Source organism: Cetorhinus maximus, chromosome 1, assembly GCF_964194155.1.
Source record: "Cetorhinus maximus chromosome 1, sCetMax3.hap1.1, whole genome shotgun sequence".
In the NCBI taxonomy this organism is placed as follows: domain Eukaryota; kingdom Metazoa; phylum Chordata; class Chondrichthyes; order Lamniformes; family Cetorhinidae; genus Cetorhinus; species Cetorhinus maximus.
Window position 1 is genome coordinate 236,735,729 of NC_135879.1, and position 27,213 is coordinate 236,762,941.

General features: G+C 45.5%; 2 protein-coding genes across 5 annotated transcripts in view; one reads left to right on the plus strand and one right to left on the minus strand.

The window, feature by feature from the left end:
* Positions 1-27,213, plus strand: part of LOC144688041 (dedicator of cytokinesis protein 2-like) — a 1,154,257-nt gene that overhangs the window by 574,235 nt on the left and 552,809 nt on the right. The gene's annotated exons all lie outside the window — the stretch shown is intronic.
* Positions 1-27,213, minus strand: part of LOC144688141 (INSYN2B protein-like) — a 133,869-nt gene that overhangs the window by 94,842 nt on the left and 11,814 nt on the right. The window contains exon 1 of one of the 4 annotated variants that reach the window (XM_078554708.1): positions 15,971-16,043. The exons of the other annotated variants lie outside the window; for them this stretch is intronic. The gene's annotated coding sequence lies outside the window, so the exon portion shown is untranslated. Of the gene's footprint in view, positions 1-15,970; positions 16,044-27,213 lie in introns of those variants that run through there. 4 annotated transcript variants of the gene reach the window in all.

A 27,213-nucleotide genomic window follows, 5' to 3' on the forward strand; every position in this document is an offset into this window, starting at 1 on the left:
CAGATCTAATCCCATACCTTCACTAAACCAGACAAAAAAAAAATCATTTTGGGATTGCCTGGCTGAAAGGCAGCTGTTTAAAAAGCCATTGCTCTGTTTAATTGGGCCATCTGGTCTCAGTGCTAAACCAGAAGGTCTAACACAATCCATGAAATTAGCCGTTTTAAGAGAATGGCTACAAGATCAATGCCTCCTGTCTCCTATCAAGAAGGTACAAGTGATACTACTGTAGAATGGGATTTCTTTACAAAGCTGAACTCTAAGTGCACAAGATCTAATCACAGGAAAGAAGGAAACAATGACCTTCTAAATAGTCTAAAATAAAGACTCATTGGTCTGGAGCAGAAACAGCAGCACACAAGGTCCAACATTCTTATGTGGCTGCTAACTCTTCAACTAACCTACCCGGATTGCATTTCCCTGTATCCTTTAATATTCCTCTGTTCCATACATTTATCAATTCCCTTTAAATGGTGTAATGGGTAATTTTCACCTTCACTGCCTGAGTAGAGTAGAATTTGAGTATTGCTGAAAAGAGAGATTTTTTTGTCGCGGCTTTTCATCTTGCACTCATAGGGATAATTCACAAGAATACCAAATGTGAAAGGAACAACAATTTATATTGTATGAGAAGAGAGTGCCAATTGGTTGGCAATTGGACTCTGATTGGTAGAGGCGTAGCCTTGGAGAATGCACCAGTTGATGGTGACTGACATTTAACTGCCAAGCATTATTTGAAATTTAAACCAGACAACTTGACTGATTGGTCAAGGCATTTCCCCGAGGAATGAACCAGTGAATGGCTGTCACTCATTTTGTTTAGCTGAAACAGGTGCAATGTGTGCACACGTTCTTTCTGTCTGTTCTTTCTGTTTGGAGCCGGGCCATTCGCAGCTATTCATACAAACATACGAACATACATACGTACGAACATACAAATTTGGAGCAGGAGTAGGACACTCAGCCCCTTGAGCCTACTGCACCATTCAATAAGGCCAACTAAGAAGTTGTTGGGCCTGGGGGGCTCAATTGAAAATTTCAAAACTTGAAAATGATAGATTTTTGTCAGGCAAGGATATTAAAGGGTAAATAGGGTCAAGGCACAGATCATCATGACCGAATGGAATAGTGCAACAGACTCAAGGGGTTGAATGGCCTACTCCAATTACTAAGGGCTGGACATTCATGGAGTCAGAGAGGCTCTGTGGAGGGGTAAAAATGGCAGGGTGAACCTGATTCTGGGATTCCCCATGTCATTCCTGGGGTTGCCCGCACCCTGCACTCCTCACCTGGCCAACTCCATTGCAGGGATAGGCATGTCCTAGTCCTCCACAATTTTAATGGAGTCGGACCAGCTTTTCAAAGAGTCAAGGCTCACGGCATCTTAAGAGGTGTTGTGAACCATTGTCTACATGAGGGAACCTTTTGAAAGGTTAGTTCAAAAGGTCGTACTCATGTCTCTCCATGCCAAAGTATGCTTCCATCCACACACGATAGCCTCCCATGCCCTCCATGCCAAGCTATGGCACCTCCATGCATGTTCACCCACTATAAACTGCACAGAACCAATGAACTATAGCGTGACAATCGGATGCGTTAAGAATGCTTTAAAAAAAAAATCTATTCATTGATAACTTTCCACTTTCTTAAAAAATGTTCCTTTTTACTATAGTCCAGTAAAAATGCCAATCATCCAGACCATTTAAAGCATCAATAGCTGTAACTGCAAGCACTTGAAACCTAACTTTTTCCTGGATCATCTGGCCTGACTGCAGCCCACACATTGCACCCCCACCCCCGCACCACTCATCCCTGGAAATCCCACCACTGGCAGGAGGTGAAAATTCCTCCCTACATTTCTAAACAATGGCTTCTACCAGTTTAACTTCAGTTCTCAGTTTTGTAATTTAGTACTGCTGTGTATGAAACTCAGAATTCCATTTACACTTGTTATATGTACTCACATCTGTCAAGATCTGTGCATCTACAGCCCTGGTTCTCTGGCTAGTTTAAGAATCCCACCATTCAGGTCATATTTGCCTTTACTGTTTCTTTTTCTGATTTTTTTACCCTTTATTCTTTCAAGGGATGTGGGCATCACTGGCAAGGCCAGCATTTGTTGCCCTTCCCTAATTGCCCTTGAACTGAGTGGCTCACTAGGCCATTTCAGAGGGCAGTTAAGAGTCAGCGACATTGCTGTGGGTGTGGAGGCACATGTAGGCCAGACCAGGTAAGAATGGCAGATTTCCTTCCCTAAAGGGCATTAGCAAACCAGATTGGTTTTGACAATGATAGTTGTCATGGTCAACATTACTGAGAGTAGCTTTTTTAATATCCCATATTTAATTAATTGAATTTAAATTCTACCAGCTGCCATGGTGGGATTTGAACCCATGCCCCTAGAGAATTTTCTCAGGCCCCTGGATCACTAATCCAGTGACGCTATCACCATGCCGCCATCTCCCCTTATGTCACTTCATATTTCTTTGCACTGAGCAGCATCTGCCACTTATCTACTAACCTGTCTGTGTACTCATGTAATCTCCTACATGTTTACATCACAGTGCACTATACCCCAAATTTAGAATTAATAGGAGACTACAATATCATTTGTCCTATGCCTATGTCCAAATCATTAATATAAATGGAAAACAAAAACTACTCAACACAGGTCCCTGTGGTATGTCTCTGTGCGCATCTCACCGATCCAAAAATAAATAATCTATTACCCGCTTTTCCCCCCTCACCGCCTCTCTAACAGTTATTTTAATACCATACACTTCAATTTTTCAACAAGTCTCTTAAGTTGCATCTTACCATCCATCAAATTCCCTTTATTTTTACACTTCATCAAATAATATGAATAACTTTGTCAAGCACTTTACAAAACCACGATGGCTATTCCTGATTAGTCTTTTAAAGTGTTCCTAACCTCCTCCCATATTGTGTGACAATCTTTTTCACTTTCTGCTCCAGTTAACTTTTTGAACTGGTTCCTTCTGAGTATTTTTCTGCAGTAGTAGCTCTTCCACATTGTCCTCAGATGCCTCTGTGGTTTTACTTTCATCTTATGCTGTAAAAACTGAGATAAAATATTTATTATGCATTGGGAACTTAGGAACAGGAGTCGGCCATTTAGCCCCTCGAGGCTTTTCATGGCTGATCCGCAACTTAACTCCAGACATATGTCTGTCTTTTCCCCTTATCCGTCAATACATTTGATTAGCAAAAATCTTATCAATCTCAGATTTAATATTAACAATTGATCTACTGTGGTTTGCAGGAAAGAATTCCAAACTTGTACCACACTGTTGGTGCCAAAGTTTTTCCTAATTTCATTCCAGAAAGCTCTGGCTCTGATTTTTAGACAATGCCCCCTAGTCGTACAATCACCTACCAGTGGATATATCTATCCCATCCAGGAGGTCTTGTGGCGGGACTGATATATGAGGAGAGATTGAGATTGAGTCGGTTAGGATTATATTCACTGGAGTTCAGAAGAATGAGGGGGGATCTTATAGAAACCTATAAAATTATAACAGGACCAGACAGGGTAGATGCAGGAAGGATGTTCCCGATGGTGGGGGAGTCCAGAACCAGGGGTCATAGTCTGAGGATATGGGGTAGACCATTTAGGACTGAGATGAGGAGAAATTTCTTCACTCAGAGAGTGGTGAGCCTGTGGAATTCGCTACCACAGAAAGTAGTTGAGGCCAAAACATTGTATGTTTTCAAGAAGGAGTTAGATATAGCTCTTGGGGCGAAAGGGATCAAAGGATATGGGGGGAAAGCGGGAGCAAGCTATTGATTTGGATGATCAGCCATGATCATGATGAATGGCGGAGCAGGCTCGAAGGGCCAAATGGCCTACTCCTGCTCCTATTTTCTATGTTTCTATGAGCAGTGGGCTGCATCTCTGCCTCTGAGTCAGAAGCTCCAGATTTAAGTCCTCCCCCAAGAACTTGATGGCCAAGGAAAGTACATCCACAACATGGCCAAACAGATGGATTATGAACCAGCAAATCCTTCCAACACATGCCAGTGGGAGAGATCCCTGGTCAGCCATGTGATGGAAAGAAAGTTGGAGCCTCTACCATCACTATCCATAGCTCCAGAATACAACAAGCATGGAGAAGCGCCTGTTGCTACAGCAACTCGGACCCCTGATCATCTGAAATACACCACATATATGAATGGCCCTTAATATTTTGAAAATGGCATCGCTGTCGTTCCTTCTTTCTTAAGTACAAGATAGTCCCTTCATCTCTAAGTGGTTCTTTGACTATCCTTTATTATTTTAAATGAACAATAAATAAAAACATTAAAAACTATTCTTTACCATTGTGTATCTCTGTTGTTTTCATGCCATTTCAGCATCCATCCAGTGCAAGCTGGTTAGTGCGGTTAGCATACAGCTGAATCTTTTGGTGATTGTGAACCTGGATGATCACATCACCTCTCCGTGTTAATAAAGTTGTGTCTTTTATCCTTTAACCGGTTAATTTCCACATGACCAGATAATAATGGACAGCCATTTTATTTTAAGTTCCATTTGTTGCACAGTTGCACAGTTACTCCGAGGACGCTGATTGAAATGACTGTCGTCTCGCCGTAGAGAGTGTAGAGAAAAGATTCACATGAAAGAAGTCAGGAATGGGAAACCATAGCTATGAGGAGGGAATTTCAGAGGTGAAGGATTTTGGTGGGGTGAATTGGGAAAGTCTATTTCTTTTACCCTGGGGAGTCGGTGATAAATGGCCTTCAGTTGAAAATGACGTGAAGAGAGCGGGAGATTGTTGTTGAGAGAATGGAATGTTTTGCTGCAGGGAGTTGTTAAGAGAGAGGCCATTGCAACTGTTAGATGAAAACTGGAAAGCTATTTGAGGTGGAGGGCTGGGCTGTGGGGATAGGCTGAGGAAGGGGGATTAGTTTTGGATTGCGTAAACAAAGAGTCAGCGCAGACACGATGGGCTGAATGCCATCCTCCAGTGCTGTTAACACCTGTATAAGTTATGTTGTGCAGTGAATGGGCCAACAGCTTGATTAGAATAGTGAAATTGTAATTTTATATAAACACATTGATTCCTACTCTGTGCTGATTTATGCACAGCAGTAAGTCAGGAGAATTGTTTTCAGTGACTGTGACATGGGAGTGGAAACTCAGCCAAGGTTATTGCTCCTGATTGCTTTCCTCCCTCTGGAAAATACTGCACGTATCGCTCAAGTGGGAATGGGATGAGGCTCACTTGTGACGACTCCCATGGCCAAATCACCGAGTCACCTCGTCACAAGGGGAAAACCTCCTCTAATAAGATGTGCAAGAATGTCCCTGTCTGTGGAACCATCACAAATCAAGACCTTGAGGAGAGGGACTTAGACTTGGGGCTTTCCTCTGTCTAGTGACACATGAGGCAGACAAAGCACTTGCTGTTTCCAAGGCTAGTTTTTCCTGGAGCAAGTTGCCAGTCTGTTACCAGAGACTATCACCTCTTATCTCTTATCACCTGCCATAGGCATATTGAAAGGATTTGCAGGTTGACAATCACTACCCATGACCATCAAGTCCTGATAAAGGGACTTGAACCCAGAGCTTCTGATACAGAGGCAGGGACACTATCCACTGCATCACAAGACCTCCACTTCAGGAGAGGAGGAGAGTGGCAAAGAGGGGAAAGTTGTAAATAACACCACCAATTTCCCCCCCCTCCCCCCACCTCTCCCAAAGTGCTCCCTGCTGGGAGAACATTGTACTTTAACAAGTGCAATACCTGCCGTCAGGTGAATCACTGATGTCCAATTTCAATGTTGTGTGGTTTTGACTTTTAGTTCAGTTTCACATGAAGCGAACTATTTTTAGTGGCAGATGGGATCAGAGCTGTTAATCTCTCGCTTTAATGTGCCTCTTGTGGATTCTGCTGCTAAATATTTGATAATACGTCAGGCAAGGGATATAATAGCAGTGTAATCTGGGGGTTAAAGGATAATATTAGATTAGAACATCATTTTAACCTTTACAATTTAACATGTGGCTTGTAACCTCCCCTACTTGTGAGTTGTGTCATAGTTGAGTGAGATCAATAGATCTTTGTTAAGTTAGAGTATCAAGGGATATGGAGCTATGGCTGGTAAATGAAGTTGAGGGAAAGATCAGTAATTATCTAATTGAATGTCGGAGCAGGCTTGAATAGCTGAATGCCCTATTCAGGTTTCTAGATTTCTGCATTGTGAAGAATCTGTATTCTACACATTGTTATTCACATTTCACAAGCATTCTCCCATCAAAAACATCGTCAGCGACCAGATCCCTCATCAACTTTTCCATCATATCACTCATTACTAGCATTTTCCTTGACTGATATTTCTTCTCTCGGGCATCTCCCATCACTGGTTTCTCCGTTCACCGGATTCTCCCTTCGCCGGATTCTCCCTTCGCCGGATTCCCCCTTCGCCGGATTCTCCCTTCGCCGGATTCTCCCATCACCGAATTATCCCATCACCGGATTCTCCCATCACCGAATTCTCCCATCACAGGTATCTATCATCACCGGTATCTCCCATCTTCGGAACCTCCCTTCACCGGATTCTCCCTTCACCGGATTCTCCCTTCACCGGATTCTTCTTTCACCGTATTCTCCCATCACCGGTCCCTCCCATCACTGGAACCTCCCTTCACCAATCCCCCCATCACCAGAATCTCCCATCACCTGATTCTCCCATCACCGGTATCTCCCATCATTGGTATCTCCCATCACTGGAATCTCCCATCACTGGAAACTCCCATCACTGGTCCCTTCCTTCACCGGATTCTCCCATCTCCGGAACCACTCATCACTGGAACCTCCCATCGCCGGTCCCTCCCATCGCTGGATTCTCCCATCACTGATCCCATCCATCACCGCTATTTCCCATCACTGCAACCTCCCATCATTGGTCCCTCCCTTCACCAGTCCCCCCCATCATCAGAATCTCCCATCACCTGATTCTCTCATCACTGGAATCTCCCATCACTGGTCCCTCCCTTCACCGGATTCTCCCATCACTGGATTCTCCCATCACTGGATTCTCCCATCACAGGTATCTCCCATCATTGGTATCTCCCGTCACTGGAATCTCCCGTCACTGGAATCTCCCATCACTTGCACCTCCCTTCACCGGATTCTCCATTCACCGGATTCTCCCATCGCCGGATTCTCCCTTCACCGGATTCTCCCATCACCGGATTCTCCCATCGCCGGTCCATCCCATCACTGGAACCTCCCATCGCCGGTCCCTCCCATCGCTGGATTCTCCCATCACTGGTTCCACCCATCACCGCTATCTCCCATCACCTGATTCTCCCATCACCGGTATCTCCCATCACTGGAATCTCCCATCACTGGTCCCTCCCTTCACCAGATTCTCCCTTCACCGGATTCTACCATCACCGGATTCTCCCATCACTGGATTCTCCCATCACTGGAATCTCCCTTCACCAGATTCTCCCTTCACCGGACTCTCCCTTCACCGGACTCTCCCTTCACCGGACTCTCCCTTCACCAGACTCTTCCTTCACCGGACTCTCCCTTCACCGGACTCTCCCTTCACTGTTCCCTCCCATCACCGGATTCTCCCATCAACAGGACTTTCTCATCACTGGGTCCTCCAATCATGGGAGTTTCCCATCACCAGACTCTCCCATCACCAGGATTCTCCTATCGCTGACATCTCCCACTATCTGATATCCCCAGTATCTCCCAACACTAATTCTCTTCATAAGCTGGTTAACTTGTTTTTGGCATTATCATCTGATGAACTAGTCTAGAAGCAAACAGCAAAACAAACTCTCTCCCCCTCCCCCCCTCCACCCCCAATCCTTTAGTTAAAAAAAAATCCAAAAATCCCAAAGCAAGACACCTTGAATTAGAACATGGAAAAGAATCTCATACTATTGTGTTCAGCACATCACTGACGATGTTAAACGCACAAGAGCATGCACTAATAAGCAGTTTCCACGTGTAAAGAGCAGGGAGACAAAGCTACTGAATTGGCAGCTTTCTTGTTAAGCCATTCTGAATTTGGGAGTGCAATATTTCAACCCAGTGAACCACACAAGCTTTCTCCAATTACGTTTATAACACTGACTCAAACCTGACTTTAACCTCTGGAACCTGACTGAGCAGCTTGAATCGAATGAAGTTAACAGAACAAAGACATTTCCCAAGAAACTTAACCGGAATTTTCAAGCTATGTTCATACGACAATGTTAACTAAATGTAACCACTCAGGGCAGAATCTCTTGCTGCTCCAGGTGGCCAGAAGCCAGGAAGGCGGGGGAGTGGGGGGGGAACTTAATTGAGACGGAGGGAAACCAGCTTCCTGACAGTGGGTTGAACTTTTGCAATTAAGCTCAGTTCAGGGGCGTTTGAAGGCATGTTGAGCGTCCCGACAGCAAGAATTGGGAAGCACATTTACATGCCCCTACATGCTGCAGGTCACGCATGCACATTAAGAGGCCAGCTCGCCAAAATTAAGTCCCCCTTCCCAAACAATTTACGACTGTATATATAAATGGTGCGCAACAGGCGGGGTAGTCAACTTGCTGGAGTCGGAGTGAGTGGCCACTCTTTTTTTCCCCCCCTCATTGGGGAACATTGTTCAACGAGGCGATGATCAGGTAGTGGCAGTCTAAGGGGCACGGAGTAGGGAGGGTGGCTGTGGGAGGGCGAGAGGGAGGCAGGTGCAGGGTCGTGGGAGGGAGGAAAAGGCCTTGCATGCTGTGGGGGTCCTGTGAATGGGTTCGAGAGAAACAGAGGGGAGAGGAGTGGTTCTATTGGTTGGGTCAAGGGTGATGGGAGAAGTTGGTGGGCGACAGAGGGAGGGTAGAAGGCGGTGGAGCATGTCTGGAAAGTTCCGCGCATCGTTTTCTCAAGGCGCTTCACAACATAGTTACTCTGGCACACGTGAATCCGCAAAGTGGGAGAAGGATCTTTTCAGGTGGGTGGAGTTCAAGGTGAGCACAACTGGCTGACTAAAGGGACACACTAATAATCATGAGTCAACTGGATAGGAACAATGCTCAGGCGTGTTCTCCACTCTCGATGGTGAAGCCCACATGACAGCAGATTTGCTCCCTGACTCATGGGTCCCACAACATCGAGATCCAAGCAAGTCAGGAGCTGCAGTAAAGCCTGCACTGAAGGGCAGTTCAAGTTGACCAAGGTGAGGATGGGGGGGTGGGGGAGGAACAGAGGGAGGGAGGCAGGGGTTAGCTCCCCGGTGGGGGAAGAGGAGCCTACAACAATGTGCCGGTTTAGATCCTTGAAGGTCTCAGGTAGATGGTCAGGGCTGATAATGGGCAGGGTGTTCCATCTACTATTGCAAGGCAGGGGTCTCTCGAATGTGTTTCAACTGTCATGGAGGGAAGCCTGACAGCATTTGAGGGAGGGTGTGCGGTCATGGCTTTCATTACCAGTCAATGCTGCAGTCTCCATGCACATGGATAAATGAACGAGAGGTGAGCTCAGCCCTGGTCTCCCAGTGTGGGCTTCACTGTGATGGGGTGTGGGGAGGCCCAGGATAGACCAGTGATAGCTATGGGATTTCCCATTGGCTGAAATGCTCAGGTCTGAAAGAAGAGCTTCAAGGAATATGCTGAGTTGAGGGATGTTGTAAGGGTGGCCGAGTTGCCACTATTAATGATAGAGCTGGTCTGCAGACACTTCTTGGTGGAAACATTAAGTTTATTTATAATATACTCAGCAGCAACTACATGTGTGCTTTCAACTCCAACTCTGACTCTACACTGTCTGCTGAAGTAGCTTGTGCTACTCTCCTATTGGCTACTACAGCTCATGTGATCTTCCTTAACAAGTATTATTCTTAAAGGTGCATTACACACTAAATAAAACCATAATTACTACAAGGAATCACCTCAGGCATACATGATGCTGGCTCCAGGAAACCCTGCACTTCTCTACTATGATGAAGCTGAGGAGGAAGTGGCGGGGGTGTCGATCTCCTGCCTGCCCCATCACAGGATTTGCCATGCTCCTCACGCATACCTATCTAATTAGTTGACCAGCGCAAGATTGTGCATGGCCAGGCATCCTGCCCCAGAACGGAAATCACTCTCACTTCCACCCCCACCTCCCAATTTATACCCCAGACTGGAAGATTCACCCAGAGGTTTTTACTTACAGATACTCACTTAGACACACCCTTACTGATAGATACTCATTCAGAGAGTCCCCCACTTACAGATACTTACTCAGAGAGCCGCTCATTGCTAGATACTCACTCAGACAGACCCTCACTGATAGATACTCACTCAGAGTCCTTCACTGTTAGATACTCGCTCAGACAGGCCCTCACTGACAGATACTCACTCAGAGAGTCCCTCACTTACAGATACTTACTCAGAGAGGCCCTCACAGTTAGATACTCACTCAGAGAGTCCCTGACTGTTAAATATTCACTCAGACTCTCACTGATAGGTACTCACTCAGAGAGTCCTTCATTGATTAATACTCACTCAGAGAGTCCCTTACTGATAAATACTCACTCAGAGTCCCCTGACTCACCTTGTTTACTTTATTGATTACCCTCGATTGTATTTGAATATCTCTCAAATCTATTCCTAACCTTCTCTGCTTTAAGGAAAACAATCCTAGTTTTTCTTGCCCGGGCACAGAGCTGAAGTCCCTTTCCCTCTAATCTTTCTAGTTCTCTTCATCTTTCCTGAAGTGTGGTTGCTCAGGATTGAACATGCTAACTGAGGCCTAAGCAGTGATTTATCACCTTTCAGCATGACTCGTTTTGCTGCTCTCTGATTCTGTGCAAAGGCTTCCTCTATAAGAAAGATGAAGGTGTCAGCGTTGCAGTGAAGTGCATGGTCTGTGTGCATCATCTGAGTTTCTCTGCATATATTTAGATAATAGAAACTGATTCACCGAAAGGAATCCTTGATTTGTTGTGGAAGTCAGGGGAACCTGACTGAGGATTCCTTGACATGGGCCTAAATCTCTGAAGCTGTGCAAAGTCTATATTATTTGAGTAAAAACTACCAAATCTTCCATGTCATTGCTTCTGGTAAGTTAGAAGTTCTGATGCTTATAAGACCAGAAAGGTTATAGTTTGTAACACATGCTGGACTATTCCCATGCACGTATGCTGGTTGCTCTTTTCCCTCTGAATTAGATGGTTGTGGGTCCAAGTTCCCACACAAAATGCAGCCTGGCAGTGCTGGGGCAGTGTCGTACTGTCTTTCGGCTGAGACATTAAACTGAGTTCCCTGCCTGCAGCACCCCCACCCCCACATGGATGTAAAGGCCTCAACAGATGTGGACATCACTGGCACAGCCAGCAGTTGCCCATGCCTAATCACCCTTGAACTGAGTGGCTTGCTAGGACGTTTCAGACGGCATTTTAGAGTCACCCAACTAGTCAATATTAATCCCTCAATCAATGTCACGAATAAAAACAGATTATCTGGTCATTATCACATTGTTATTTGTGAGACCTTGACGTGTGTAAATTGTCTGCTTTTTTTTTGCATGATAACATGCAAGGCTTCAATGAAACACATCAAAACGTTTTCATTGCCTGTAAATCACTGTAAAGTTTCCTGAGGATGAGCAATATAAATACAGATCCTTGTTTCTATGTCCTCTTGTCAATATATCCTCACAGTTTAGCCTGAAATGATGGTTTACATCTACCACTGCTATGTTGTTTACTATGTTATGCCCTTCTGTCAGGTCTATCCCCTCTCTTAAAGGCCAATGCTTCTCCAGTCTTCCCTCATAACTCAATCCTCTAGCATTTGGGATCAAATCTGTCGCCCTTTGGGGCCTCAGTATACATTGTGTGACTTGGTGATTTTGTCCTGTGTGGCCATCATATGTGACCTGGTAAGTGCATGATAATGAGATGCGTGGCCAAAGTTGAGGTTGTGGGGGAGGTTAGGAAAAAAAACAAAGCACTCAAAATTCCTCGCTTTCCTCTCAGAAATGGAAAGTCCCAGCAGACACGTTCAAAGGAAATAATAGATCAAAAAATCTGTATAAGATCCCTGCTGGGCTGCTGCAAAGGTATGAGGCAATGCTGAGCTCCTGAGAAAATTCAAGCCTGCTTGGTAATTCTGCAATCACCGAACATTGAACACTGAGTGCTGTACAACAGCCAGTGTCTAGGATCAGGAAAGGCAAATGTAGCAACAGAGTATAGGATCGGGAAAGGCATCTGTAACAACAGAGTATAGGATCGGGAAAGGCATCTGTAACAACAGAGTATAGGATCGGGAAAGGCATCTGTAACAACAGAGTATAGGATCGGGAAAGGCATCTGTAACAACAGAGTATAGGATCGGGAAAGGCATCTGTAACAACAGAGTATAGGATCGGGAAAGGCATCTGTAATAACAGAGTATAGGATCGGGAAAGGCATCTGTAACAACAGAGTATAGGATCGGGAAAGACATCTGTAACAACAGAGTATAGGATCGGGAAAGGCGTTTGTAACAATCAGAGTATAGGATCAGAAAAGGCATTTGTCAATGAAACCAAAAGTCAGGATTTTATGCTCCATTTATAGGGACTCTTGGTCACCACTGGCAATGCTACTGTAACTGCCCAAGTGCCTGCACTGAGGACAATTGCTCCTAAAGTCACATTTGTAATTTTACTCTCCTAGCTACTGACCTTCAATGAAGATGTCGTGGCCTTGTCCATCCTCACTGTGCATTGTGTTTATAGCTCTTTCCAAGTGTAAAGGAGGATCTTTGAAGTCAATTTAGATAGAAAAACACTGAGAGAGATGTAAAATGGGTTGCCTGCTCACTCCCACCCACTTTACGCTATTGCGCAAGGTCAGGATCTGCTGCAGGATTATGAAGATCAAAGAGCTGGTGTCAATGTTTTGGCAGAGACCTTAACCCACCTCAGAACAGAACAAAATGGCAGACATGTTGGCCATCATCAGTGTCCTTATTCTTTTAGTTCTGGAGGAGTTTAAGTCATTGAGACCTTAATTATTCACTCCCCCCACCGGCCGTGTGTGCACCATCAATAAGATGCACTGCATCAACTCGCCAAGCATCCTCAAACAGCACCTTCAAAACCTGTGACCTCTGCCATCTAGAAGGACAACAGAAGCAGTCGCATAGGAACCACACCCATGTGTGTTCCCCTCCAAGCCACATGCCATCCTCATTGGGAAATATATCGCCATCCTTCACTTTCGCTGCATCAAAATCCTGAGACTCCCTCCCTAACAGCACTGGGAACATGGACTGCAGCAGTTCAAGAAGGTGGCTCATCACACTCCCTTTCAAGGGCAATTAGCGATGGACGTTAGGCGCTGTCATTGAGAGCGATGCCCTTATCCCATGAACAAATGAAAAATATTATGTGAAAGGTGAGTTCCCTATCTCTGGAAGGACATCTAGGTAACTTGTTCCTAATAGGCAAAATAACTGTGGTATCAATCTTTGCTGTGGCCTACATTGGCAGGATTTATACTGGAAACAAATAAGAGATCATTCAATGCATTTAACTGTCAGTTTGTGTTTTTCTTCCATTGTTACTTGTCCGTTTAGCTCAGGCCTCTTCCATGACATCAGCGGACACAGCTGTTATCAGGGGAGAATGTTAGGACAGGCATTTATCATTGGTGAGCGAGGTACAGACATATGTCAAATTAGATTGCATTGTTAAACCAATACAGGTGGCTGAGACTCAATGTCATTCTCAATGAGTGGCACTTGCTCAGAGGGAATGTAGAGATTTTTCTATAAGATTTAAGAAGAACGATATGTTTGTCATTGCTTGCCTGAGATTAGAAGGCCAATTCCCAAGAGGTCACAGGATCTAACTCCACAAAGCACTTGTGGCTTTTAAACTGAGAGAAGCATGTCTCCACACTCTGTCCTTACAGTATTTTAACACCAAGTGATTCCACGCTAACACTAGCTTGAAGAACAGCACTTCAGCTTTTGAGTGAACACTTCACAGCCTTCTTGCTTCAACAAAGGGTTCAACAAATTAAGATCATAGCACTGCTCCCATAACTTTGGTTAACATTTACATCTCTAATATTCTCCAGTTCTGATAACCTAAAGTGTTAACTTCCCTCCATAGGTGTTGTTGGATCTGCTGAATATTTTACAGCATTTTCTGTTTTGACCCACTAACACTACTTGCCCAGTGTCTGCTTCTTTAGGGCCTCCTCCAATGTCCTGGTTCAGAAATATCTTCATACTTGTCTCATACTGTTGCTGTACTGCTTGCTCTCCTGCATGCTTATCCTTGATAAGGCTACTAGTCTGCTCTCTAACCTGGTTACAATTCGTGTCATGATCCAGCCTCATCTCTCCCTCCCAAGTGTTGGCTTACCCTGTTATGTTCCTGCTCAATCCCATCACTCCCTGGTATGATTCCACTCTATCTTCCCTTCCATGTTGAGACTCATCTTTTGCACCTTCCCATGTTATGATGCCTTCCCATCTCATTTTCTATGTTGGGATCCCTCCCCATTTCCCCTCCTGATTTGAGTACCTGCCCAATCATTTCCCCCCCTATGATTGCCTCCCATCGCCACTTCTGAGCGGAGATCATTCCCTGTCTCTTCCCCCACCCTATGTTTAGATCCCTTTCATTTCCTGTGTGATTCTGTGACTCTGCTTCACCTCCCGTACCTTTACTTCAGTTCTTTCATGGGATGTGGGCTTCGCTCGCTAGGCCAGCATTTGCTGCCCATCCCAAATGGCCCTTGAGAAGGTGGTGGTGGGCCGCCTTCTTGAATGCTACAGTCCATGTGACGTAGGTACTTGCCCTTGTCTGTCTACGTGGTGAAGGTTGCGGGTTTGAAAAGTGCTGTCACAGAATCACAGAATTTTATAAGTGCAGAAGGAGGCCATTTGGCCCATCGAGTCTGCCTGGCTCTCTGAAACAGCATTCTACCTGGTCCCACTCCCCTGCCTTATCCCCGTAACCTTGCACATTCTTTTTCAGATAGCAATCCAATTCCCTTTTGAACACCTCGATCGAACCTGCCTCCCCCACTCTCTCAGGAAGTTCATTTCGGACTCCAATCACCCTCTCAGTGAAAAAATGTTTTCCTTGCATCACTTTTATTCGTTTCGCCAATTATTTTGAATTTGTGTCGAAGGAGCCTTTGTGAGTTGATGCACTGCATCTTGTAGATGGTATACACTGCTGCCACTGTGCATTGGTGGTGGAGGCAGTGAATGTTTAAGGTGGTGGATGTGGTGCCAACCAAGCAGACTGCTTTGTCCTGGATGGTGTCAAACTTCTAGAGTGTGGTTGGAGCTGCACTCATCCAGGCAAGTGGGGAGTATTCCATCACACTCCTAACTTGTGCCTTGTAGATGGTGGACAGGCTTTGGGGAGTCAGGGGGTGAGTTACCCACCACAGGATTCCCAGCCTCTGACCTGCTCTTGTAGCCACAGCAATTATATGGCTGGTCCAGTTCAATTTCAGTTCCTTGTTGAGATCTCATCTCACCTCCTTCTCCCCATGTTGAACCTTCCCCATTTCCCCCTCCGTCTTGTGATCCTGCCACATCTCCCCCTTCCCGTTCAGGCCTTGATCAGATGTGGGCTGTAGAATATACTCAGAAATACAGTGTTATAGTAAACGCCCTCTTTACATGGATGAAAAGGAGAGCCAGTAAACAACTTTATTACATTATTCAACTGGCTCCTTGACTCAAATAACCTTCTCAATCTGAACACAATCCAAATTGCTTTCATGTCTTAAACAGCCTCTCTAGCTAAGCCTGTTGCCAATCCCATCCTAATAGCATCACAGAATGGTTACAGCGCTTGAAGGAAGCCATTCAGCCCTTCCTGCCCATGCCAGCTCTCTGCAAGCACAACTCAGATTGTCCCGCTCCCTACCCGTTCCCCATTAGCCACGCCAATGTTTTCTTTTTAAATAATTATCCAATTGCTTTCACTACTCCCACACTAACCTGGCAGACTAGGCCTCAGAGCTGATCACAACCGGACTGTGCAGTCCCGGCATGTGGCTAGGATTGTTGCAGATCTGTCTTCACCGTATTCTACCATTCAACAAAACGTTAATTAAGAATAAAACCATTTCTGTGTGAGTCTTGCTTTATTATTTTTTGATGAGGGTAAAATCTCTCCCAAGAATTTTTAAGATGTCTCCTTGGGCACAATCTTGATTTTTGGCGAATCATGTAAAATGGGTCATCCACCCATTTTACATCTCCCGTGAATAACATTTCTCTAACTTCAGTCGCGATCGTGAGAGAAGTAGCTGATCCACAAACTCCTGTTTTGCACATCACCTGAAAACATTAGCAGGAGAACGTCGACAAGATAAAGAAAATGGGGAAAACAACTTGCTTCAAGTGCAGTCCAATCCATGCTTCCATTGAACTATGGGCTATGTAGCATTAGAAATTCCCACCTTTTTTCTTTAGGCATGGATTTGGGTGAGATGGAGTTTGGAGTGGAGTTCCTTCCTGCTAGGTCTGTGCCCCTTTCCAGCTGACTTGTGGAATTCTGAGCATGGCTTCCCTCTGCCCAGTATCTTGTCATCCTGACGCATTTGGAAGCAGGTCTGGCAGAATCGTAGGCTCCCCTACTCTGCCAGTTCTGGCCAGCATGTGGCCAGCAGTAAGTGGGCCTGCACCAAGAGGGAAAACTTGCTGAACAATGGCTGTAAATGGGGTCCAAGGTGGCAACTGAAGAAGGCAAAGTGAACATGGAGCAGATAGCAAGGAAAGAACACAGTTCAAATATGTTGACGCAAGGAATAGAAGCAAGAGTAGACCATGCGGCCCATCAAGCTTGGACCATCATTATGGTCATGCATGATCTTGGGCTTCGACTCCACTTTCCTGCCCGCTCCCCCTATCCCTTGATTCCTTAAGAGACCAAAAATCTGTCTCTCCCAACCTTAAATGTATTCAACAATGGAGCATCCACAACCCTCTGGAGTAGAGAATTCCAAAGATTCGCGACTCTTTGAGTGAAGTAATTTCTCCTTATCTCAGCCTGGAATAATCAGCCCCTTATCCTGAGACTATGTCCCCTTGTTTTAGACAAGCCAACCGGCAGAAATAATGCCCAGAATTTTATGGTCCCCGCTGGTGGGTTTTTAGGTGTGGGGGTGGGGAGGGGAAATTGAAGGGATGGGATTCTCTCCAGGTACCCGCCTGCCCCGACCACACAGCGATTTTATGCTGGGGTGGGCAAGGCTTCAGACAGGATGCCCACCATTGCCCCAGTTGAGGCCCTTAAGTGGCCAATTAATGTGAAGTAAGCTACGGTGGCCTCCAGCCTACTTCCCCCCATCCCCCCGCAACGGCCTCTCTCCCCCCAAGACCCCGATAGCCCCCGTCGCACCCCCCCCCCCCCCCAAGGCCTTCCTTACCCTCCCTGTCCTGGGACCCCTTCAACTTACCTGGGCCCCTGGTTCCCGGACTTAGTCTCCGATGTCTTCTTAAACTTCTTCTTCTGTCCACTGCAGCACTGTCGCTGCAGGAACTGGTGAGCTGATGGCCAATTTGATTGGCCAGCAGCTCTCCAAGGCTGGTCTTCCTCCTGAGTGAGGGGCCGAGAAGTCCCGCCTGAAGTCAGCTAACGCTTGCTGGAGCGTAAAATGGCTGCGGGGCAGGCAGTGTCGGTGGAGAAACAAGACCCCGCCCTCTGAAAAATTCAGGCCAATCTCTCAGCATCTACCCTTCAGGATCTGGTACATTAACAATAAGATTGCCTCTCATTCTTCTAAACTCCAGAGAACATAGGCCCAATATACTCAGCCTAAGCCCTTTGGCCAGATTGACCTTTATGCGTTCCCCAACAGCAAAGTGCAGTTGGAAAATCCTGATGTCACCCCTCTGTCTGACCGCCCCCTTCCCACCCTACCTCCAGCAAGCTTTTTATTGCCACTGTAAATAGCTTGCCCCATTATGCAAATGACCCTATCTCCTGGGATTGGGGATGGGATCAATGCCAGGTAGGGTATATTTGTTGGAAGCCTCTGTCCATCCCGTTTTGATCAGTGCTGCAGCCAACTTGGGAATTGCTAGTTTCTCATCTATCCCGCAGGGAACTTTTCCAGATGAGATTTTTTTTTGGTCCATTCAGCAAGAACATCTGGCGATCGCTCCAGATTCTTTTGAATTCCTGCTGATGGCCTCATTGAGAATCCAACAGCATGGGAGGATTGGCTCACTTGGCTCATACCAGTGTATTGGTTTTCTCAAGCTTAGTTCACATTCCCTTGCCCCTGTTCCTGTGCCATACCCTGTCCATGGAAAGGAGATGGGCCAAGCCGGAGGACTGGCAAAAAAAATACAGTTTACCACACCCAGAAAACAAGTAGCCACACTGAAGGCCTAGGGGTACACGGCCTCCAACTTAAGCCGGAGGTATTCAAAATTCCGTCAATCGTATGGCAAAATAAAGAAAAAAAATAAGTACACGGAAGCCTGAAAGGTGGGTGTAAACGTCAAAGGCACAAGATTTATTTTTGACTACAACAACTACCTACATCCATATAACACCTCCAACATAGATGAATGCCCCAACGTTCCAGGATTTTGACCCAGCAACAGTGAAGGAACAGTGATATATTTCCAAGTCAGGATGGTGAGTGAGTTGCAGAGGAACTTACAGGTAGTGGTGTCCCCATCTATCTGCTTCCCTTGTCCTTCTAGGTGGTGGCAGTCATGGGTTTGGAAGGTGCTGTCTAAGGAGCCTTGGTGAGTTCCTGCAGTGCATCTTGTAGATGGTACACACTGCTGCTACTGTGTATGGGTGGTGATGGGAGTAATGTTATGTTTGTGGATGGGGTGCCAATCAAGCGGGGCTGCTTTGTCCTGGATAGTGTCAAGCTGTGAGTGTTGTTGGAGCTGCACTCATCCAGGCAAGTGGGGTGTATTCCATCACACTCCTGATTTGTGCTTTGTAGATGGTGGACAGGCTTTGGGGAGTTACGAGATAAGTTACTCACTGCAGGATTCCCAGCCTCTAACCTGCGTTTGTAGCCACAGTATTTATCTGGCTAGTCCATTTCAGTTTCTGGTCAATGGTAACCCCCAGGATGTTGATAGTGGGGGATTCAGTGATGGTAATGCCATTGAATGTCAAGGGCTGATGGTTAGATTCTGTCTAGTTGGAGATACTGGAGTTTAAAGGATTAGATACGAGGACAGATTGAATAAAATTGTTTTTTATTCTCTTGAGTTTCGAGGATTAAGGTGTAGTTTAATTGAAGTGAAAAAAGAATTTGTAGTTGGTTGATGGTTTTACCCACTATATTATAAGACAGGATCCTATCGATAGGACAGTCAACAGAGACTATTTCCTCTAGTGGGTGAATCCAGAACAGGAGGGCATAATTTTAAAATCCTTTTCCCATAGCACTGTGCCATCTGCAACAGAGGTAAAGGTTGCTGTTGAGGAACCCTATCTTTCCTTGCTAATATTGGAAATGTTTCTAGGCAGAAGGGAAAATTGCAATTATTGACTTTTGAGTGATACTGATCTCTCCCAGCCTCAAAACACAGGTACACAAAATACACACAAGTGGCATCCTGTGGAATCACTTCCCTGAAAAGGGAGAACCTACATTTATATAGCGCCTTTCACAACCTCAGGATGTCCCAAAGCCCTTTAAAAACATTTAGGCTTACTTTTTTTTCATTCGTTCATGGGATGTGGCTGTTGCTAGTTATGCCAGCATTTATTGCCTACCCCTAAATGCCCTTGAGAAGGTGGCGGTGAGCCACCTTCCTGAGCCGCTACATGTGTCTTTGGTAAACCCAGAGCGCTGTTACAGAGGGAGTTCCAGGATTTTGCTTGCATGATGAAGGAACAGTTTATTTCCAAGTCGGGATATTGCGTAAATTGAAGGGGAACTTGTTTTGTTCCCATGTGATAATGAACAGATCATCTGTTCTTTCTTAGTCATGTTGGTTGAGGAGTAAATATTAGCCGTGACAATGAGGGGAACACCCTTTCTCTTCTTTGTGCCACGGAAGTATAATAATTCTCATAATAATATTGTGATTTATTGTAAAAGTAGGTTAATAGTGGGGTTTGGATAGTTTCTATGTGTGCCATTTAATTATACCTTGTAGCCAAGCAAACTGCAGGCTGAAGCTATCGTAAGAGGTAAGGTATAGAAGTGTCTTTAATATGTTAATGAGTAAACATGGTTGGGGTCTTAGGACGTAAGGCATAAAGGGAATTTGCGTATTTAGATAGAAAGGGGGATTTGGCTTTCAAAGGGACCTCAGTCTGTTTAGAAACAGCCAGACAAGCAAATTAAGGAATGCGTTTATTTTTCTCAAGTTATTGACAATATAGTGGCAACATGAAAAGGTTTATATTATGAGAAAGGTAAAGTTCCAAAGACACATGGACAATGGAATTTACACATTAATTGGGAGAAACATGTATAAAGGAAGAAGGCATTGTAAGATCGACCAGAAGTGTGAGAAGTTTCCAGTATTTGTGCATTAAGGCTGCTGTCTACAGAAACCGAAGCTGGGAAAAGCCACTTTGAATTCCACTTCCAGGGTGTTGTGTTTAACTTGCTGGATCTGCTTAAAATCTACTTTTTTTACTGTTGCCTTAATGGGGGTGTATCTGGAAGCCAGGTTAATTAGAGGTTTTAGGAAATTTTATTGTAGCAATTTATAGACCTATGTATGTGCTTGAAATCTTTCCTTTTGTTAATAAATGGTTAAATTCGTTTTTTAAAGAATCTGCAAAATCTTGGTGGACTTCTTACTTCTGAATTCAGGGCATGCATCTCAAAATAAATACAAATTGCAAAACCGTTGTGATAGTGGGATCGAGATTCCCTCGTGGATTTGATCCGCTCAGCTCACATCATCTGCTACAACATAACATCTGAAATAGCATTGTGGGATAGGCTACATTCACCCAAGAAGGCAGATGGAACCTTGATTTAATGTCAAAGACTTCACCTCCGACAGTGCAGTTCTCCCTCAGTACAGCACTGTAGTGTCAATCTAGACTGGTGCTCATATGGAACTTGAACCCACAACCCGTCAGAATCAGAGGTCACCCTCAGAGTGCTACCCTCAGAACTATTGCAGACGCCAACTGTGCTGCATGCTTTGAAACTGAGGTGCCGAGGTAGACTTGCACTTCATAGTAAAGCAATCAGAAAATAATGGATAACCAATTGTGAGGCAGAAGTGGTGTTTAAGAGTGTGTGTACCAAAGAGATTGAAAGATAAACTTGCAGCCTTGGGAATTCAGATCATCTCCAGCTGAGAAATGATCAGGCTCAGTAAAGCCAGAGAAAACATCATCCAAAAGACAAATTTCAAATGGGTAAGATATAAAAAAGGGTAGGGAAATCGTACAGGCACTTCGTAAACTGTCAGAGTACGCAACATCCATAGTTCCATGGAAATCAAAACTTGTCTTTATACATTAACCATGTCTCAAGCTAAGCATGCAGTGAATTTATTTGAGACATCGTGAATAATGCTCTGAAGAGAACCTAGATTGGCACAATCATTTTGCTCCAGATCCCCCAAGTTAGCACGGTTTATCGATAGCGTCGGTTGAGAAAGGGAATGTTGACCGAGGGCAAAGGGAGAATTTTCTGTTCTTCTTCCCTCTCCAAACATTCTCAGTGGTGGAAGCTAGCCCAGTTGATTACATAGACCCTGATCCTGACTATTATACCGTATCCACCGCTTATGCAGCGATGTCCAGTTGAGACTTCGCTCTGGGCTATCAATGCTGCAAAGATATAAACAGAGATATAAACATCCTGATGCACCACTTCAGCTCTTCTTCCGGATCCTCCAGCACCATCAACCCCAAAGGATGAAAGATTGGGTGTGATGCATTCTATTTTGGACGGGTCAACAGTGAGATGGACTGGTTGGGCTGAAAGACCTGTTGCCGTGTCACTTCTGTGTATTTCTGAGTCTACAGTCTCACTGAGTGGAGAGGGGCTGAAGGGCCATTTTCTTTCATTATGCTGAAGACAAAAAAAAAATCTGCAAACATTGTGACTGGCGCCATTAGATCCTGTCGACCCCTGACAAACAATAGAGCTAGAATCTTCTACCCTGCAAGAGACGAGGGAGGAGGTGGGTGAGCCTGAAAATCTGGTGGGTTGGAATCGGGACCAATGCCCGATGCCTTCCCGGCTCCACTGGGAGTAAGTCCTGGGTGCGATGGCCCCGGTCGACCTTCCCGCCCCACCTCTGTTTAAGTGGCCAATTAACGACAACCTAAATGATCACCTCTTCCTGCCTCTGCTGCAGTCTTCCCAGCTCCAGGTAGGCCTGCCAGCATTCAGGCTGTACAACTGGTAAAACTATGCAGCTGCACGTCAACTGGAGGGGGAGGATGTCCCTCGATTTTCACTGCTCTTTGCATGATCGAGGACGTGGACATGGGGCAGGGGGTTGGGCTTTGTCAGCCACCCCTCTGCCCTTGCTGCCGACCTCCCCCTCTCCCCATGACCCCTCCACCCCCATGAGACCCACCCCGCCAACAGTAATAGCCTTTTGTCCTGGATCGCTCCACAATCCTGGGAACTCCAGGAGGTGTTGTTCTGGAAGCAACCACAGCTTCCTCCATGGTGCTGTTGAGCGCAAGAGCTGCTGGCCTCTGATTGGCCAGCAGCTCTTGGTGGGCAGTATGTCAACTTCCAGGAGCCCTCAGTTTGCAGGAAGGCCAGCAGCTGTCCATTTAATTGCCTGATGGGCAGGAGATAAGGTGGGCCTTCCTCCCAAGAGTCAGCACGGGTGTCTCGCCACTTTTTCAGGCAGCGAGTGAGATGCCCGCCAAGAATGGAAGGTTCCGCCCTAGGTCTTGTGTTCATGGAGAACATGATCATGGACAGTCTGACATCACAGGCCAGAGGACAATGTCATTGAGAATGGAGGAATTAAATATGACAATGTATGAAAGGGCAAATATAACGTAATTTGATTGCTGCTTGGGCTTAAGGATTTTAGAATTTTCTCTTCAATTAAATGGATGGAATAAAGTTCATGACAGGATGGATGTAAAATAAAGGAATAATTGCCTTTATACGGTGTTTTTCTCAGTGTCAGGACATCCCAAAGTGTTGCACAGCCAGTGAAGTAGTTTTGAAGTGTAGTCACTTTTGTAATGCTGCATCTAATTTGCACACAGCAAGCTCCCACAAATAGCAATAATCTTTTTTTTAGCGGTGATGCTGGAGGGGTAAATTTAGCCAAGCTAGTGAGGAGAACTGCTCTTCTTCAAAATAATGCTGAGTGAGCTTTTACGTCCACCTGAGAGGGCAGAGAGGACCTTGTTTAATGTCCCATCTGAAGGACAGTACCTCATCTGAAAGCGCAGCAATTCCTCACTGAAGCACCAGCCTAGATTATGTGTTCAAGTCTCTGGAGTGGGACTATGAACCCACACCCTTCTTAATTCAGATTTGAGAGAGGTACAACTGAGCCACGGCTGACAGCTGGAGTATATGTGTGAAGGAGATTAAATGGGTGAGGTAGAGTTTATAAGAATGTAGATTGAATAGGAGCTTAATAGGTAGAATGCCCCTTTTCTCATTGGATATACTTTCTAATGTTCTTATCATTGATCATGCCATCGCAGGTGTCTCTGTTCAATAATCTGGTAAATATGCCCCATTTCTTCCTCAAATGCCAGCTGTCATGTTAGGCTGATAACAAGAAGAATATAAAAGGTTTGAAAGCTTCTTTTGGAAATGCTCAGAAAGAAAATTCACGGGAAGGTGACATCGGGGTAGTTTATCGCGAAGAATAATCAAGAAGAGGGATGAAGTATTTACCCTTCCCCATATCTTCACACTTAATCCCCTTCCTGCTTTACTCTGGACTCCATGCCCCTTGTCCTCTGGCCTTGTGATGAGGTGATGCAACATTGTCACTGATTATGTCCTCCATTAAAAAACACCGATCATGTTTGACATGCCATCTGCCAACTTCCTGCATTCCGCGTGGTGAAAGAAAATTATCTTCAACAACCCTTCATGCCCAGAAGTTTGTTGGGAATTCTTATTAGATTGAGTGCTGGCGAAGGATTCAAATATGAAGAGCACACGAGTAACTAATGTGAGCTTTCACAAGAAAGATTCCTGGGTCGGTGGAATAAGCTACCAGGAGGACATGAGAGGCGCTCCAGCGGCCACAAGATGGTTTTTTGGAGAGAAGCGGGAATAATGCTAATGGAGAGAAGGTGGGGGTCTTTGGAGCTGAGGTCACTCGAAAGAGGTAGACTCTAGGCCTAATGTGTTTGGTGAAATATTTTCATAGGGGGCAGCTGTGGCAGCGATTGTAAAGAACGAGATCTCAAAGGACCTAGCGTTTCTATTGTGCCTTTCAGGTCATCCCTAAGTGCTTTATAGCCGATGAAGTAATTTTGAAGTCTCGTTGTGGTAATGCAGGAAACAGGGCAGCCAATTTGCGTACGCTAAGCTCTCACAAACAGCAATGGGATAATGACCAGATGATCTGCTTTAGTGATGTTGACTGATTGAGGGTAAATATTTGCCAGGAGTACTCCCTTTGGAGCGTGACAGGTTCCTGACTCAGGCCGAGATCACATTGTACAGAATGTAAAACAAAAACAGAATTACCTGGAAAAACTCAGCAGGTCTGGCAGCATCGGTGGAGAAGAAATCAGTTAACGTTTCGAGTCTTCATGACCCTTCGGCAGAACAGCTTTTAGCTTTTTGTTTTGTACAGAATGTAATTGTCTTTACAGATAATGCTGGTATCCATGTGAACTCCTGGAATGGTTTTGGATTGCCTTTTTTTCAATTCTTTACAGGATGTGGGCTTCGCTGGCTATGCCAACATTTATTGCCCGTCCCTAGTTGCCCTTGCGGGGTCAGAGAGGAATTTTACTGAGTATTTCTTTCCCTTATTGGTCCTTTATTTTTTTTTTTGCTTGTTTTTTGTTTGTCATTAGATGGCTGTGAGGTTTGGTGTGGGGAGAGGATAGGGGGAGTTGAGGGTTTTGGGGGAAGGGGAAAAAAGGAATTATTGAGCCATGATGGACCAGTGCATCATTTCCCTGTTTGTATTGATGGAAAAACTAGTTAGGTACGAGGGAGAAAGAAATAAAAGGTTATGCTGACAGGGTGAGAAGAAGTAGAGTGGGAGGAGGCTTGTGTAGAGCATAAACACCAACATGGAGCAAATAGGCCAAAGGGTTTGTTACTGTGCTATAATATTTTCTGTAATCCTGTGTAACAGATACAGTTCTGAGCAAAGCTGATTCATGCATTGGTAATCAGAGATCAACAGGTCTATACAATGTATGGGCTGAATGGCCTCCTTCTCTACGGTAATGAGTCTATGGTCAGAATTTCATCAGCGTGCTGTGGCCCCGCCACTGGGACAAAATGTGGCTCTCGTGTCCACGCGGGCGAATGGTGGGGCCACGGGGGGGCTTTAACTGATGGCGGCCAATTAAGAGGCTGCTGCCGGGGGGGAGTGTCGCCCCCCATTAAGGGCGGCGGCCTGCCTCTCTGAGCTGCCGGCTCAATCAGAAGGCCAGCAGCTCAGCCGCCGTGGCAGTGCCACCGGGAGAGGTGGCCAGTGCTGAGGCTGGGAGGGGGAGGAGAGGGCGCCTCCTTGTGGTAAAAATGCCAATGATGGGATGGGTGGTTGGTAAAGTGTCCATTAATAGACCAGCTAGTTGGATTAATTGGCTGCCTACCTCCAGCGCACAGGCAGTTGAGCCACTGCCATTCCTATCGTGGAAACGGGAAGGTGCCAGGCTTTCTTCCCGATGCCATTTTACCAACCCTTCTGCCTCCCACCCTGTCTCCAGAGGACTGATAAAATATAAAAAAAACTCTATGTAGACAGAGGCAAAGTATATAGATAGTATCTGTGTGTGTGTGTCTACTACTGCATGTTAGACTCATATTGGGTACAACTGGGCTTTGTCATTTGTCCATTGTGGCAGATAGTCAATATCCCGTTTTACACTGCACTACAACAGAAGATTGAGCTACAATACTGGCATCTACCCAACAGTGTAGAAAATTGCCCAGGTATGTATAAAAGCAGGACAAATCCAATCCGGCCAATATTACCACCCCATCAGTCAACACTCTGAATCATCAGCAAAATGTTGGACGGTGTCATTGACAGGGCTATCAAGCGGCACTTACATAGCAATAACCTGCTCACTGATGCTCCACTTGGGTTCCGCCAGGGCCACTCAGCTCCTGCCCCATAATTGCCGTAGTCCAAACATGGACTAAAGAGCTGAGCTCAAGAGGTGAGGTGAGAGGTGAGCCCTAGCAAAACTTTAGTCAATGGGAATCGGGGAAAACTGTCTACTGGTTGTCCTCGGCCCAACCATTTTCAGCTGCTTCATCAATGACCTTCCTTCCATCATAAGGTCAGAAGTGGGAATGTTCGCTGATGATTGCACAATGTTCAGCACCATTCGCGACTCCTCAGACACTGAAGCAGTCCATGTTCAAATGCAGCAAGACCTGGACAATATTCAGGCTTGCGCTGATAAGTGACAAGTAACATTCGTGCCACACAAGTGCCAGGCAATGACCATCCCCAACAACAGATAATATAACCAACACACTTGACGTTCAAAGGCATTACCATCACTGAATTTCCCACTATCAACATCCTGGGGGTTACCATTGACCAGAAACTGAACTGGTCCAGCCAAAAAATTCTACAAGAGTAGGTCTGACGCTGGGAACTCTGAGCAAGGACTGAGGCTGATGCTCCCCAATGCCTGTCCACCATCTACAAGGCACAATTCAATAGTATGATGGAATACCCTTGACACCAACAAGGACATCTAGCATGGATAGAAGATTGGCTGTCTGGCAGGAGGTAGAGAGTGGGGATAAGGGGGTCCTTCTCAGGATGGCGGCCGGTGGAGTTCCGCAGGAGTCAGTGTTGGGACCACAACTTTTCACTTTATACATTAATGATCTAGATGAAGGAACTGAGGGCATCCTGGCTAAGTTTGCAGATGATACAAAGATAGGTGGAGGGACAGGTAGTATTGAGGAGGCGGGGAGGCTGCAGAAGGATTTGGACAGGTTAGGAGAATGGGCAAAGAAGTGGCAGATGGAATACAACGTGGGGAAGTGTGAGGTCATGCACTTTGGTAGGAAGAATAGAGGCATAGACTATTTTCTAAATGGGGAGAGAATTCAGAAACCTGGAGTGCA